Source organism: Hordeum vulgare, chromosome 2H (genome assembly GCF_904849725.1).
Source record: "Hordeum vulgare subsp. vulgare chromosome 2H, MorexV3_pseudomolecules_assembly, whole genome shotgun sequence".
NCBI classification, from domain to species: Eukaryota; Viridiplantae; Streptophyta; class Magnoliopsida; order Poales; family Poaceae; genus Hordeum; species Hordeum vulgare.
In genome coordinates, this window is record NC_058519.1 from 525,931,180 (window position 1) to 525,948,971 (window position 17,792).

Genomic DNA, 17,792 nt, shown 5'->3' on the forward strand with positions numbered 1-17,792 from the left:
AGATAAAATGAAGCCCCTTTGGGATACCATAAGCCGAAGTTTGGGGTATGAGCCAAATATCGAAAGATCCACTTGACCGCCACATAGTGACTTTGCTTAGGTGCGGATTGAAATCGTGCACAAATTCCCACACTCAGCATAATATCTAGTCTAGATTCACAAAGGTAAAGTAGAGATTCGATCATAGAGCGATAGACCTTTTGATCCACAACTTTACCATTGGGATCGAGGTCAAGATGGCAGTTGAAAGGCATGGGAGTGTTGGCCTTGGCTGGTTTGAGATCATCCATCTTGAAACTTTTGAGCATGTCTTGAGTGTATTTTTCTTGATTGATGAAGGTTTCTTGACTTCATTGCTTGGCTTCGAATCCAAGGAAAAACTTCAACTCTCCCATCATAGACATCTCAAACTCTTTAGTCATTAGTGCAACAAATTCTTCATTAAAAGCTTTGTTAGGAGAACCAAAGATAGTAACATCAACATATAGTTGGCATATGAACAAGTTCCCTTTGACCTTCTTAGTAAAAAAGAGTGGGGTCAATTTTCCCAACTTCAAATCCACGATGATGTAACATCTCGGTAAGGTGCTCATACCACGCACGTGGGGCTTGCTTAAGGCCATAGAGTGCCTTATCGAGAACATACACATGATTAGGGAACTTGGGATCCTCGAACCCCGGGGGTTGCTTGACATAAACCAACTCCTTAAGTGGACCGTTAAGAAATGCACTCTTCACATCCATTTGGTATAATTTTAAGTTATGATGAGAAGCAAATGCAAGCAGCATGAAAATAGATTCAAGGCGAGCGACAAGAGCAAAGGTTTCACCATAGTCGATACCCTTGACTTGGGAGTAGCCTTGTGCTACCAATCTTCCCTTGTTTTGAGTGATGGAACCATTTGTGTCTTGCTTGTTCTTAAAGATCCACTTTGTCCCAATGACATTGTGGTTCCCTTTTGGTCTTGGCACCAGTCGCCACACTTTGTTCCGCTCGAAGTTGTTAAGTTCTTCATGCATGGCTTCAACCCAATCCATGTCCTCAAGAGCCTCTTGTACCTTTAGTGGTTCAATGCAAGAAACAAACGCATGGTGGGCACTAAAGTTTAATAATTGATGACGTGTGGTTACCCCTCTCTGTAAGCCGCCGTAGACATTTGATGTCCCACAAGCGTATGGGATCGCAGCAGTTTTCGAGGGTAGACTATTCAACCCAAATTTACTGATTCGCTCACAAGGGGAAGCTAAAGAATATTCTCAAGTATTAGCAGCTGAGTTGTCAATTCAACAACACCTGAAAGATTAGTGTCTGCAAGCAAAGTATCAGTAGCAAGGTAGTATGATAGCAACGGCACCAGAAAAGGCTTTGACAATCCCCGGAAACGGCACCAGAAAAAGCCTTGTTGACGGGATGTTAGCGCCAACAAAGTCCTGCAACAAGTAACGTCGGAGTAGCAAGGAACAGTAGTAGCAGCGGTAGCAAAGTAACAAGTAACAACAGTAGTGACAGCAACAGCAAAGTGGCCCAATCCCTTTGGTAGCAAGGGACAAGCCTAGGCAAAGTAACGTAGCGATAACCAGTAGTAAAAGACTCGTAGGCAGTGGATCGGTGATGGATGAGTGTGACAGATGTGATTCATCATCTAACAGCTATAACACAGAGAGATATGTAACTAGCTCCCGTTCATCAATCTAATGTAGGCATGTATTCCGTATGTAGTCATACTGCTTAGGGAAAAGAACTTGCATGACATCTATTGTCCATCCCTCCCGTGGCAGCGGGGTCCTAATGGAAAATACGGGATATTAAGGTTCTCCTTTTAATAAAGAACCGGACCAACGTATTAACATGCGGTGAATACATGAACTCCTCATACTATGGTCATCTCCGGGAGTGGTTCCGGCTATTGTCACTCCGGGGTTGCCGGGTCATAACACATAGTAGGTGACTACAACTTGCAAGATAGGATCTAAACCACACATATATTGGCGACAACATAATAGGTTCAGATCTGAAATCATGGCACTCGGGCCCTAGTGACAAGCATTAAGCATAGCCAAGTAGTGGCAACATCAATCTAGAACATAGTGTATACTAGGGATCAATCCCTGTCAAAAACTAACTCGATGACATGATAGATCTCATCCAACTGATCACCGTCCAGCAAGCCTACGATGAGATTACTCATGAACGATGAAGAGCATCATGGAATTGCCGATGGAGAAAGGTTGATGATGACGATGGCGACGATTTCCCCTCTCCTGAGCCCGAAACGGACTCCAGATCTGCCCTCCATATGAAGAACAGGATGTGGCGATGCCTCCGTATCGCAAAACGCGATGAAACCTTCTCTCTGACTTTTTCCACGCGAAACGGAAGATATAGAGCTGAGATTGGGGCGGTGGTGCCACGTGGGCCCCACAAGACTGCACGGCGCGGCCATAGGGGGTGGCCGCGGCCTGTAGGCTTGTGGCCCACTGGCACGCCCCCTCACGTGGATCTTTGCGTGGGTATTTTTCTTTTATTCCAGAAAAAATCTCCGTAAATTTTCAGGACATTCCGAGAACTTTTATTTCTGCACAAAAACAACACCATGGCAATTCTGCTGAAAACAGCGTCAGTCCGGGTTAGTTCCATTCAAATAATGCAAATTATAGTCCAAAACAAGGGCAAAAGAGTTAGGAAAAGTAGATACGACGGAGATGTATCAACTCCCCCAAGCTTAAAGCCTTGCTTGTCCTCAAGCAACTCAGTTGACAAACTGAGAGAGACAAAAGAAAAACTTTGGCGGACTCTGTTTGATCTTGTTGTTGCAACTATGTCTAACTCATAACCAGAATTTCAGCAACATCACAAGCAAACCACATAAGCAAATGACATCTAGGTCTCACCGTAAACTCATATCAATGGCATAATCAACTAGCGAGCAAATAATAATAAGCCTCAAATGTCAACACTTCAATCAAAACAACATGAAGCAGTACGAATAGATGGTATCTCGCTAGCTCTTTCTGAGACCGCAAAACATAAATGCACAGCACCTTCAAAGACGAAGGGCTGACTAAACATTGTAATTCAAGGCAATGAAGATCCAGTCATAGTCACACTCAACACAGTTAAAAGCAAAGCATAAAAATGACAGAGGTACTCTCTAATTGGTGCTTTTGTAAGAGGAGGATGACTCAACAGGAACATAAATAGACAGGCCCTACGCAGAGGGAAGCATTGATTTGCAGAGGTGCCAGAGCTCAAGCTTTGAAAATAGAGATAATAATTTTGGGTGGCATGCTTTCATTGTCAACGCAATGACTAAGAGTTCTCAACATCTTCCACGCTACACATGCTATAGGCGGTTCCCAAACAGAAAAGTAAAGTTTTGACTCCCCCACCACCAATCAATCACACTCCACGGCTAGCCGAATCCTCGGGTACCGTCCATACCAACAACAATCTTGGGGGAGTTTTGTTTGCAATTATATTTTCGATTTTAGTATGGAACTGGGAATTCCAATTACTGGCCCCTTTCTCGTGAATGATAGTGAATAAACACATATCGAGGATAACGCGCCTAGCATGGAAGATACCAATAGCCCCCTGTCACCACATGAGCAGTTCGGGCATGCAAAACAGATTATTTCTTGAAGATTTAGAGAGTGGCACATGCAAATTTACTTGGAACGGCAACTAGATACCGCACATAGGTAGGTATGGTGGACTCATATGGCACAACTTTGGGTTTATGGGAGTGGATGCACAAGCAGTATTCCCGCTTAGTACAAGTGAAGGATAGCAAAAGACTGGGAAGCGACCAACTAGAGAGCGACAACAGTCATCAAAATGCGTTGGGATTAACTAACATAGAGTGCAAGCATGAGTAGGACATAAATCACCATGAACATGAACATCATAGAGTCTATGTTGATTTTGTTTCAACTACATGCGTGAACATGCGCCAAGTCAAGCCACTTGAAACATTCAAAGGAGGATATCATCCTATCATCCTACATCATAGTCATCTTAACATTCATGTGGGCAACCAAGACAAACCATTATAAGCTCCTAGCTAAGTAAGCATGGCATAAGCAACTGTGAGCTCTAAGTTGTCATTGCAAACATGTTTCTCTCATAACAAAGCTGAATCAGGCATAGCGAGCTAGTCATATTTACAAAAACAAAATAGATCGAGTTCATACCAGCTTTTCCAGGCTCAGTCACTTCATCATATATCGTCATTATTGCCTTTCACTTGCACGACCGAATGATGTGAACAATAATAAGCGTGCTCGTGCATTGGACTAAAGCTGGAATCTGCAGGCAAACACAAAGGAGAAGACAAAGTAATATGTCTCTATGAAAGCTAAACAGGTATGCATGCATGAGCCACTAAACAGTGTAACCAATATCTTCTACCTTGACCCAAAGAAAAAGAAAACTATCTACGGGAAAGCTCCCAACAAGCAAAAGAAGAAGAAAAAATTGAGTTTTTCTCAAACTAGACAAACACACGAAAAGAAAACGAGAAAAAGAAAATAGACTAGCATGGATGATACAGTGGCAAAGTGTGAACACCGGCTAACAAAGTGAAAGCATAAGCAAGAATGTAAAGTCGGTGAGAACACGTACTCCCCCAAGCTTAGGCTTTTGGCCTAAGTTGGTCTACTCCCAAGGAGGGAAATAACCAGCTCTTGGGTACTCCGGAGTGGACTGAGGATGCCACTGTTGTGTGAGCTCCTCTGGCTCCCACTGATAAACTGGCGTATGTTACTCGACTGGCGGCTCGGGCACGGGCACCTGTGGTTGGGCCAAGCCCCAATATGCGTAGATGTCCGAGGGCATAATAGTGTACATGCCTGCATGAAGATTGAACAAAGAAGGAGCGGGCAAAGTAATAGTCTCACGAGTACCCTGACTAAATACCAGGTTATAAAGCATCCTTCTATGGATATCTTTATCAAGAAAGTCATGGCGAACCATGCTATCGTAATCTAGATATCTCTCGGGAAGAAGAATCTCTTCTTCCTCCTCCAGTCTAATAGGTATCTCAAAGTGTCTAGCAAGACAAGTAGCGTAGATACCTCCATAGACAACACCCTTAGAACGGTTCAGGTTCAACCGTTGAGCTAATATAGCGTCCAAGCTATAAGTTTAATCGTCATAAAGGGCTTCGCGCAAGACCGCAAGATCTGGGGAACTAAGTGACCCAGCTTTCCCACGGCCAATCAAATATTTTCCCACAAATAGTGAAAAGTACCGAAGCACGGAAAAATGAATGCTAGCAGCTCTAGCGCAAGACACTCCTCTCTCCTCTCCTACATCAATTGTACCGATGAAAGCTTCCAAGTCACGTGGACGAGGTTCATGAATATCCCCAATGTAAGGTAATTTGCAAACATTGCAAAAATCCTGGAGTGACATGCGCTGGGGGATATCATAAAGTTTAAACTCAACCATAGGAGGATTCTTCCTCGGATAGAAGTTAAATCTTTGTACGAAGATATTAGTGAGGAGGAGGTATTGCGGACACTTATCTTCAACGAAGGCGGTAAGGCCTGCGTTCTCCACCAAGTGATAAAAGTCCTCATAAATTCCAGCGACGCGTAAGAACACGTCGCTTGGCCACTCGCACGCTCGAACTTCCGTGACTCGAGGGACCAAATACTTGGGCTTCTTCTCACTCCCATCATCCTTGGGGTCACGGCTTGACGAGCCTCTTCAGAACCTCCTCATCCTTTCCCTTTTCTATCTCTGAAAATTTCTGAAATATTTAGTGATTCTAAGGAAAAGTGAATAAGGCTCAACGAAACTTGTAGCAACTACTCCAACAAGTGCCTAGAGACCATATTACGCATCAAAACTACTTGGGACCAGCTAGAATCAGCATACAAAGCTCAAGAACATGGTCACCAAGGTAGCAAAAATACGCGGAGTATAAGGCACTAGAGCAAAAACTAATTGGACCAATGGAGGAGTCACTTACAAAGGAGTAATTTCCCCAAAACAGTTTGGAGAACGGTGATTTGAGCAAAGAGATCGAAAATCCCACCAAGAGGAGCAAGAACACGGGTTTGAACTACGAAACAATTTTTTTGGAGGTAGGAGAAGCAGATGGGAGCAAGAATGAGTGGAGGGGGTGCCTGTGGGCCCCACAAGCCTGGGTGGCGCGGCCATGGGGCTCCCCTCGCCCCTAGGGCTTGTGGCCCACTGGTGTGGGCCCCAGTCAAACTCTTTGTCCCAGTATTTTTCAAATATTCTAGAAAAAATCATACTAGATTTTCACAGCGTTCGGAGAACTTTGATTTTCGGGGTACTTTTCTACCGGACGCTAAAACAGAAAACAGGGAAAACTAAACTAAATCTATCATTTTTCTTCTAAGCAACCTAAAGTGAAAGCTTGAGAGAGAGGTTTTTGACTCCTTGATTCATCCATCTCATGGTCATCGAAAGAAATCCATCAATGGGGTTGATCAAATCCCCTCGACAAAACTTTCTCAAATCGCAAAAGAAGACGGAGAATTTCTGAATAGTCACTTGGTCACCTCAATGGGGATGTGTATCTCCCCAACAAGCAAATCATACTTCATCTTGACATGAGGAATAGGACATTCAAAGCTCCCAATAAGAATCGATGAAGTCTTTTCGATAGCATTCATGCAATGTACTCGATATTGTTTCTTCGGAAAATGCACCGTATGCTCATTACCGTTGACATGGAAAGTGACATTGCCTTTGTTGCAATCTATAACAGCCCCTGCAGTGTTTAAAAAGGGTCTTCCGAGGATGACAAACATGGCATCGTCCTTAGGAATATCCAAGATAACAAAGTCTGTTAAGATAGTGGTGTTAGCAACCACAACAGGCACATCCTCGCAAATGCCGATAGGGAAAGTAGTTGATTTGTCGGCCATTTGCAGCGAGATTTCAGTGGGTGTCAACTTATCCAGTTCAAGTCTACGATAAAGAGAGAGAGACATAACACTAACACCGGCTCCAAGGTCACACAACGCAGTTCTAACGTACTTGCCTTTAATGGAGCAAGGTATAGTGGGCACACCGGGATCACCTAGTTTCTTCGGAGTTCCACCCTTGAAAGTGTAATTGGCAAGCATGGCGGAGATCTCAAGATCAGGTATCCTCCTCTTATTAGTCACAATATCCTTCATGTACTTAGCATACAGAGACATCTTGAGCATATCCGTCAAACGCATCTGCAGAAAGACAGGTCTGATCATTTCAACGAATCGCTCAAAATCCTCATCATCCTTTTTCTTGGATGGTTTGGGAGGAAAGGGCATAGGTTTCTAAACCCATGGTTCCCTTTCTTTACCATGCTTCCTAGCACGAAGTCATTCTTATCGTATCTTCTATTCTTAGGCTGTGGGTTATCAAGATCAACATTAGGTTCAATCTCCACATCCTTATCATTGCTAGGTTGAGCATCTTCATGAACATCACTATTGACATTATCATTAGGCTCATGTTCATCACCAGATTGTGTTTCAGCATCAGAGACAGAGGCATCGTTTGGACTCTCAGGTGTAGCAGCAACAAGGTTGCTAGCGTGCAGGTTCCTATCATATTTCTTCTTCTTTCTAGGATGACTAGGTGCATCAGTGCTAACTCCTTGAGAATCTTGTTCAACTCTCTTCGGATGACCCTCAGGATACAAAGGTTCCTAGGTCATTCTACCGCATCTAGTGACGACTCTGACAGAATTGTCATTCAACTCATTGAGCAAGTCATTTTGAGCTTTAAGTACTTGTTCTACCTGAGTAGTAATCATAGAAGCATGTTTACTCGGAAGCTTAAGATCATTGACGTTTCTGTCCACACAAGCACTTAAATGACTAAGCATACGAGCATTCTTTTTCAATTGTCTGCTAACATAGTCATTTAAACTCTGTTGTTTGGCAACGAAGTTATCAAATTCATCCATGCATAAGCTAGCAGGTTTATCAAAAGGAATATCACTCTCATCAAACCTACGAGAGAATTTACTTCTACTACCTGTATCGGGTTATCGAGACCATGGATCTCTTTGATAGGTGATAGATTTTTGACATCTTCAGATTTAATGCCTTTCTCTCGCATAGATTTCTTGGCTTCTTGCATATCTTCGGGACTGAGGAATAGAATACCTCTTTTCTTCGGAGTTGGCTTAGGAGGTGGTTCGGTAATAGTCCAAGCATTCTCATTGCACAAGATGTTGTTTAGTAGAATCTCAGCTTGTTCTACGGTTCGTTCCCTAAAAACACTACCGGCACAACTATCTAGGTGGTCTTTGGAAGCATCGGTAAGTCCATTATAGAAGATATCAAGTATTTCGTTCTTCTCAAGAGGGTGTTCAGGAAAAGCATTCAGTAGCTAGATAAGCCTCCCCCAAGCTTGTGGGAGACTCTCTTCTTCAGCTTGAGCAAAGTTGTATATTTCCTGCAAGGCAGCTTGCTTCTTATGGGCAGGGAAATATTTTTCAGAGAAGCAGTAGACCATATCCTGGGGGCTACGCACACAACCAGGAGCAAGAGAACTGAAGTAGGTCTTAGCATCATCCTTTAGCGAGAAAGGAAACAGCTTGAGCATATAGTAGTGGCGGATCTTTTCCTCACTAGTGAATAGGGTGGCTATATCGTGCAGTTTGGTAAGATGAGCTACAACCGTTTCATACTAATAACCGTGAAAAGGATTAGATTCGACTAGAGTGATTAACTCAGGGTCGACAGAGAATTCATAATCCTTATCGGTCACAAAGATAGGTGAAGTGGCAAACTTCGGGTCGTATTTCATCCTAGCGTTCAGAGATTTTTCTTTCCACTTGCGCAAAAGTTTCTCAACATCATAGCTATCCTTACACGCAAGAAAATCCTCAGCTATCTCTCCCTCCATAACATAGCGCGTATCAGGCATAACAGGCAATTCAGGCATAGTAGCAGGTTCTACTTCAATAGTATCAGCAGTTTCAGAAGTATCATCAAGTCTAGCAGCAACTCTAGCAATTTGTGCATCAAGGGCACCAAGTGGCAAAGCAGTATCAGGCATAGTATCAAGCATAGCATCATCAGGCATAGTATCAAGCATAGCATGATCAGCCATAGTATCTAGCATAGCATCATGGATAGCAGAAGTAGCATCATCAAGCACACGCGACATATCAAGATTTCTAGCAGGAGGCGAAGTCGCAAACTTACTCAAAACTGAAGGTGAATCAAGTGCAGAGCTAGATGGCAGTTCCTTACCTCCCCTCGTAGTGGAAGGTAGGATTTTAGTTCTTGGATCTTTCGGATTCCTCATAGTGATCAGCAGACGTCAATCTGAAGTGACTCAGAGAATATAGTTGTGCATCCCCGGCAACGGCGCCAGAAAAAGCCTTGATGTCCCACAAGCGTATGGGATCGCAACAGTTTTCGAGGGTAGAGTATTCAACCCAAATTTATTGATTCGCTCACAAGGGGAAGCTAAAGAATATTCTCAAGTATTAGCAGCTGAGTTGTCAATTCAACCACACCTGAAAGATTAGTGTCTGCAAGCAAAGTATCAGTAGCAAGGTAGTATGATAGCAACGGCACCACAAAAAGCTTTGACAATCCCCGGCAATAGCGCCAGAAAAAGCCTTGTTGACGGGATGTTAGCGCCAACAAAGTCTTGCAACAAGTAACAGCGGAGTAGCAAGGAACGGTAGTAGCAGCGGCAACAAAGTAACAAGTAATAGCAGTAGTGACAGTAGCAGCAAAGTGGCCCAATCCCTTTGTTAGCAAGGGACAAGCCTAGGCAAAGTAACGTAGCGAGAACCAGTAGTAAAAGACTCGTAGGCAGTGGATCGGTGATGGATGAGTGTGACGGATGTGATTCATCATGTAACAGCTATAACACGGAGAGATATGTAACTAGATCCCGTTCATCAATCTAATGTAGGCATGTATTCTGTATGTAGTCATACATGCTTAGGGAAAAGAACTTGCATGACATCTACTCCCTCCGTTCCTAAATATAAGACCTTTTAGAGATTGCATTATAAACTACATACGGATGTATATAGACATATTTTAGAGTGTACATTCATTCATTTTGCTTTGTATGTAATCTCTTAGTGAGATCTCTAAAAGGTCTTATATTTTGGAACGGAGGGAGTATTGTCCATCCCTCCCGTGGCAGCGGGGTCCTAATGGAAACTATGGGATATTAAGGTTCTCCTTTCAATAAAGAACCAGACCAACGCATTAACACGCAGTGAATACATGAACTCCTCATACTATGGTCATCTCCGGGAGTGGTTCCGGCTATTGTCACTCCGGGGTTGCCGGGTCATAACACATAGTAGGTGACTACAACTTGCAAGATAAGATCTAAAACACACATATATTGGCGACAACATAATAGGTTCAGATCTGAAATCATGGCACTCGGGCCCTAGTGACAAGCATTAAGCATAGCCAAGTAGTAGCAACATCAATCTAGAACATAGTGGATACTAGGGATCAATCCCCGTCAAAAACTAACTCGATTACATGATAGATCTCATCCAACTCATCGCCGTCCAGCAAGCCTACGATGAGATTACTCACGAACGATGAAGAGCATCATGGAATTGTCGATGGAGAAAGGTTGATGATGACGATGGCGACGATTTCCCCTCTCCGAAGCCCGAAACGGACTCCAGATCTGCCCTCCAGATGAAGAACAGGATGTGGCGGCGCCTCCGTATCGCAAAACGCAATGAAACCTTCTCTCTGATTTTTTTCAGGCAAAATGGAAGATATAGAGCTGAGATTGGGGGCGGTGGTGCCACGTGGGCCCCACAAGCCTGCACGGCGCGGTCATAGGGGGTGGCCGCGGCGTGTGAGCTTGTGGCCCACTGGCACGCCCCCTCACGTGGATCTTTGCGCAGGTATTTTTCTTTTATTCCAGAAAAAATCTCCGTAAATTTTTAGGACATTCCGAGAACTTTTATTTCTGCACAAAAACAACACCATGGCAATTCTGCTGAAAACAGCGTCAGTCTGGGTTAGTTCCATTCAAATCATGCAAATTATAGTCCAAAACAAGGGCAAAAGAGTTCGGAAAAGTAGATACGACGGAAATGTATCAACATTCTCCAACACATGAGAAAGATTTTTGAGTGTTTGGCTGTCTTGGCAGCGTGTCTTTCTTGAATTTCCTCAAGGGTGAGCTGATAAGCCTGTTCGAGACTTTTACCACCTTGTTGAGTTTTACCTTGATCTTGAGATTGATTTTGTTCTTGGGCTTGCTCATGATCTTGAACTTGGTCTTGATCTTGAGCTTGCTCTTGATTTCGAGCATCCTTAGAGGGGTGAGCAGGATCAAGGACATCATTTGGTGCAGGACCATCTTGAGGTTGATCTTCTCCTTGATCGGGATCACGGGGATGAGGGCCTTCAGAGCATTCTTCGGAAGCGTGTGGGTCTTGCGTCAGTGATGGTTCCACATGAGTGGAACATTTTCCTTCTCCTTCAACCACAAGGGGTTCCTCAATGGGTAGGAAGTATCCCACGCCCATTCTTCTTATGGATTGGGGAGGAATTTCATCACCTACATCACAAATACCACTTTGCTCCACTTGGGAGCCATTACTCTCGTCAAACTCCACGTTACACGTCTCATCAATGAATTATCAGGACTTGTTGAGGACATGGTAAGTGCGGGAGTTTGTAGCATAACCAACAAATATGCCCTCTTGAGCTCCAGGTTCAAATTTAATCAAACGAGCACCTTTCTTAAGAATGAAATACTTACAGCCAAACACCCGTAAGTACTTGAGGTTCGGCTTGTTGCCGGTAAGAGTTTCATATAGATTCTTGTTCAAGCCTTTGCGAAGGTAGAGCCGATTGGATGCATGGCATGCGGTGTTGATGGCTTCGGCCCAAAAGTTATACGGAGATTTAAACTCCGTCATCATGGTTCTTGCTGCATCCATCAACGTCCAGTTATTCCTTTCCGCCTCACCATTTTGTTGAGGAGTGTAAGGATCAGAGTATTGATGCTTGATTCCTTCATCACCCAAAAATTCATTTAGGGTGTAGTTCTTGAACTCGGTGCCATTGTCACTTCTGATCATCATATCTTCGCATTATGTTGGCGTCGTGCTTCGTTAGCAAAGTTGATGACCGTTTGTTGAGTCTCACTCTTTCTCTTGAAAAAGCATACCCATGTATATCTTGAGTAATCATCCACTATCACCAAGAAATACTTTCTTCCCCCAAGACTATCATAAGATGGAGGACCAAAGAGATCCATGTGAAGGAGTTCCAAGGTCCTTTTTGTGTAGATGATAGTCGTTGGGCGGTGAGCTGTCTCATGAATCTTTCCTTCAATACATGCACTGCAAGCACGATCTCTCGCAAAACTCACATTAGTTAGTTCGAGAACGTGATCCCCTTTGAGGAGACTTTGCAAAGATCTCATATAGACATGGACTAGCCGGCGATGCGAGAGCCATCCCACATCAACTTTCGCCATTAGGAAAGTCGTAGTCTTAGTGGGTCGCTCTGAAAAGTTAACCACATAGAGTCCGTTCTTGACATGCCCAACAAAGGCCACTTTAAGAGTCTTGCTCCACAAAAGGGCCACATAGTCAATGCCAAGGAAAGTACTAAAACCCATAACTGCAAGTTGATGAACCGAAAGTAAATTGTATGTGAGGGTCTCAACAAGCATAACCTTTTCAATGGTAAGTTCTGGAGAAATTACCATCTTGCCGAGACCCAATATCTTTGAAATTGCATCATCGCCAAAGTAGACTTGGGTGGCAATGGATGGGTCGGGATGAACGTCCACCACCAAGTCCTTGCTTCCGGTCATATGATTTGTAGCTCCACTATCAATCAACCATGACACCCCATCGGAAGAAAACTCGTGCATAAGATCAATGCTTGGATTTAGGTACCCATTCTTTGTTGGGTCCTCTTATGTTATGTAACTGCCCGAGACCAACGCTCCAGAAGATTTCCCTTTTAGTCCAATGTCGTCGTGCGATTAGATTGTTTGTCGCATTCAGCATTGCATCATGCACATCATCCGAATTGCATCGACACTCTGTTGTTGTCAGTTTTCAAAGCTTGCATCCGTTATTAGTTGTCAGTTCTCTCCGCTTTGTCGTCGACGGTTTTCAGACCAACGACACACGCACACGCCCGCGACATCGTTAAAATCTTGTTTTTAAAAGGGTTTATAAAATATTCTCGGATTGGGTTGAAACTTGGTGTGCGGTCTTATTTTAATGTAGGTAGGGCGCCTGCCAAATTTCGTCGCAATCGGATTCTGTTTGATACCCGAACCGTTAAACCTATAACGGCACTATAGCCGTTCAAACTTTAGACGTTTTCGGTGTTTAAAAACCTGATGCCGGGATACCTGTTTTCCCTCTCATCTCCGCCTAGCCTCTCTACATAGTGCACCGACCTGCCCACAACCTAGTCCCAAACCCCACGGAGTCCGAAACATACGGTCGTGACCGTTGGTTCCGGATCAACCCCGTAATACCGCAAATCGTCATCGGTTTTGGAATTGGACTTCCTAGCCTATATTTCTTGACCGTACGATTATGATCGTTGGGACGAGATAGCCCATACCGAAAACCCATCCACTATATATACATATATGTCCATTCCTAGACATAATCCCTAATTTCTAGGGATCCTCCTAGCCGCCGCCACCTCCACCAGGTCATATCCCACCTCGGGGTCTCAACCCACTCCTGATCCACTCTGTCCAATGGACATGTCCAGCAACCGCAGATCCCCGTACAACTTCATAGCAACCAGGGGCCTTCATCCTAGCGTCGCTCGCCGAGCCAACCCGCAGCAGCCAGCCTGCCCTTGGTCAACGCAGAGCCTGCCTGTGTTGTAGCTCCGCACGCTCGCAGTGGCAGCGAGCCCGCGCCCCGCTCCTGCAGCCCCTTGACGCCATGGTTGCCTTCTTTTGTCTAAGCTCGTCGTCGTCCAAGCCATGCAGACGGAGCCGCGCCCTCCTCCTTGCTCCTCTCAAGTGCAAGCACCCCAGCCAGCCAGGGGCTTGGCTTACCTCCTCTTCCAAGCGCTCTGCTTTCTTCTTCCCTCGTCTCGTTCCATCTCTGTTTTCTCAACTCATCTCTCTCTCTATTGAACAGGTGCCGCCATGGACGCAAACTCGTGCTACGCCGCCGCGCCCCCACGGTCGAAGCTCCACCATCAGGCCCGACCTGACCTGAAGCCACGCGCCGAACCTGCAGCCTGTAACCCCATGCCCCCGCTCCTCTCTTCTTCTTCCTCCCCTAGTTCTTCGCTCCCTCAACCCTTGGTTTGTTCTGGTATCTTCAGGTAAACAGAGAGATGGCTCACGCCATGGGGATGAGCTCCTCCAATGGCACCGCCAGGCCCTGCCATCGCCGAGAACGGGATCCCCGCCCCTGGATCTGGCCTCCCCAAGGTCTGGCGTGTCCTTCCCCAGCCACCGCTCCTGTCGTCGTCGCCGGAGCAGTGACCACCCTGCAGGTCTCTGTATTTCCGATGTGAGCAGCTTCCTTCGTAACTGAATTTCGTTCAGTCCTAGATGCATTCTGCTGCATGAGGTTATTTAGAAGTTCCCCTGCTTTTATTGTCAAGCACAACACCAGCCAGGCTGGCTAGCACCGCTGAGTTCCTTTATAGAGATTTGGGGTTCAAATCTGAGGTTTGCTAAGAGAATCATGTGCAATGTCAGAACATAGAACTAGCCGAGCATGTCAGCGCACCCTGGTTGAACCAGGGAGATCCTGGGTTCGAGTCCCATATTTCCCAATTATTTGTAATGCCTTTTTTTAGTTTTTCTCACACTCCTGTCCAGTTGGGCCTAATCTATCCCTAGGCCGTTGCATTATGATGCTTCGGGCCCATGCATGTTTTTTTCGGCTGTGTAGATTTTGGGCATTTTATAGCACATGCATATTTCAAAACGTGCATGATTTTAAAACGCATGTAACTTTTAAACCGTGCGTCGGATCAAAATAAGTTAGATATGTAAAATGTGTAGAATTTCGTATAGATTAATATTTTCCAACTCTAATGCATATTTAAAACTGTTAACCTTGTTATTTGCCTCGTTTTGCATGATAACGTGCTAAAATGGTTTAATTCGTAGCTAGTTAACCATAGCTCCGTTGGAGATGAGCCATATATGTAAACCCACTAGAATGACATGTAATTTCACGTGCTCCACTTTATTTTGACGTTTAACAAACTTAAAATATGTTTAGGACAGATCTGGACAGATTTGAAGTTAACGTGTGGGGTCGTTTCGGAAATGCTATATGTCGTTTCTGGCCTCATTTAAAATGCCTAGATAGCTAGTTTATCTGTGCTTCATCTCATGGCATGTTTAAACAACATTTAAAATTGATGTGTACAGAAACAGGAGTGAACTAAATAATTCATATGTGGAGTTTCGTCAATATGCAACTTGTTGCATATTGAGCTTCACTTAATGTGTAGTGTTTGCTTGTTGTGAATTGCCATGCCAGGCCTTGCATAATTGAAATGGACATGCATCATATTAGGTTGTGCATCATAGCATGCATGTGCCTTGGTGAATATTGCGTGTTGATTATTGTTTCCGGTTTGGTGCTTCTCGATAGAGTTCCGTAAGCGTGTTGGAATGTGAGGATACGTTTGACTACGTTGGTTCGTCTGCTTCACGGATCTGTTCTTCTTTCAAGTGGGATCACAGGCAAGATCAACATTTTCCTAGATACCATTACTATCAATGATATGCTAATTGTCTCGTTTATTTTGCTATGTCTCACTGCCTACCACCTGTTAAATAAGCCTCCCAACATTGCCATGAAAATCTCTAACCTTTCCACAACCTAGCAAACCACTGTTTGGCTATGTTATCGCTTCCTCAGCCTTCTTATAGCGTTGCTAGTTGCAAGTGCAGTTGCTTCCATGTGAAAACATGGATTCCTTGTTATATCACCATATTATTGCTAATTAATTTAATGCACTTATATACTTGGTAAAAGGTGAAAGGCTTGGCCTTCTAGCCTAGTGTTTTGTTCCACCTTTGTCACCTTAGTTTCGGCTACCGGTTTTATGTTCCATAAATGAGCGCTCCTAACATGCTTGGGGTTGTTATGGGTACCCCTTAGATTTTCCTTTTGGGATAAAACTCTTCTGACAAGGACCAACATTAGTACTATATTTTCCTAACATAATAATACTGAAAAACTTACGGCGTCATGAACCCAAGGAGTAATTCAACATAATACAGGGAGGCAGTGTTGTTGGTGCTAGTCCAAAACAGAGCATCATGCGGGGCCAACCCGGGGCAACTCGGGAGATGTCTATCAGGCCACTGTACGCTTAGCTTATCTATCGTGTCCTGAGAACGAGATATGCGGCTCCTATCGGGATCGTCGACACGCCGGGTGGCCTTGCTAGACTTGTTTTACCTTTCTCGAGCGTCTCGTGCATGGCATTCCGCGTATACTTTGGGCTATCTCGAGGTTGAGGTTTTCCAATAGGAACCCGAGGAGATCACGGGTTTTCCCTGATCGAGGTCATTTCGGCGCAACGTGTGTTACTTTGTGATGGACTAGTTGGAGCACCCCTGCAAGGTTAAATCTTTTGGAAAGTCGTGCCCGTGGTTATGTGGCAAACTTGGAAACTTTGTTTAACATCCGGTTCTAGATAACTTGAAGTAAACTTAACTAAAACTTGCCAACTGTGTGCGTAACTGTGATTGTCTCTTCTTGTGAGTTATGTATCCGGAAGAGGATACGGTGGGGTTATGTCTGACGTAAGTAGGTGTTCAGGGTCATTCATTTGATCATCAGTAGTTCACGTCCACTACGCGTTGATCACCCCCACCCTCTTTTATTCTTGTACTCGTAAGTTAGCCACCCCAAATAAATGCTTAATTGCTTGCTGCAACCTCACCACTTAACCATACCTCACCCATTGAGCTTTGCTAGTCTTGATACCTTTGGAAATGGGATCGTTGAGTCCCTGTGGCTCACGGATTACTACAACAATAGTTGCAGATACAGGTAAAGGATTACTTTGACGTGAGTGTGATGATTGTTCTATTTGGAGTTTCTTCTTCTTCATCATCGATCTAGGATGGGTTCCAGGCCGGCAGCCTGGGATAGCAAGGATGGACGTCATTCTTTTATCGTTTGTTTTCATCCGTAGTCAGACCCTGCTCTTCTACATGATGATTGTATATTGTTGTATTGGTGTGATCTTGATGTAGTTTGTGGCAAGTGTAAGCCAACTCCTTATACTCATCTTTTCAGTCCATGTAATTGTAACGGTATCCATTCTTGTGAAACGATGAGATGCCTTTCCATCCCTGTCGAGGCCCTCACGCCAAAATAAGGATAGGATCGCATCTTGGGTGGTACATGTTAGTAACGAGGGTCTTAGGAACCCAAATAGACCATGCAATGTACTCATCATAAGAACCAACAAACTTAGCAAAAACGTTTCCATCACTGGCACGATACAACACGTATGAGGGATTAAAGTCGTCGGTTGTGTTGGGTAGAGGGGTATTGCCCTTCACAACATTACCACACTTAGCTTGGTCCTTTTTATTCCCATGAGTACCATCCCCTGATTTAACAAAGGTTTCCATAAGCTCGGGAGGTTGCTTGGTCTTCTTCTTCTTGTTCTTCTTCTTGGACTTGGGTGAAAACCCAACTTCTTGCTTTGCAACCACCTCCTTTTGACTACTCAAAAGGTCATTAAGATTCTTTTCACCTTGAATGCATTTCACAAGGCCTTTCTCAGGCTTCTCTTTTAATTTGGAGTTCTCCTTCACAAGA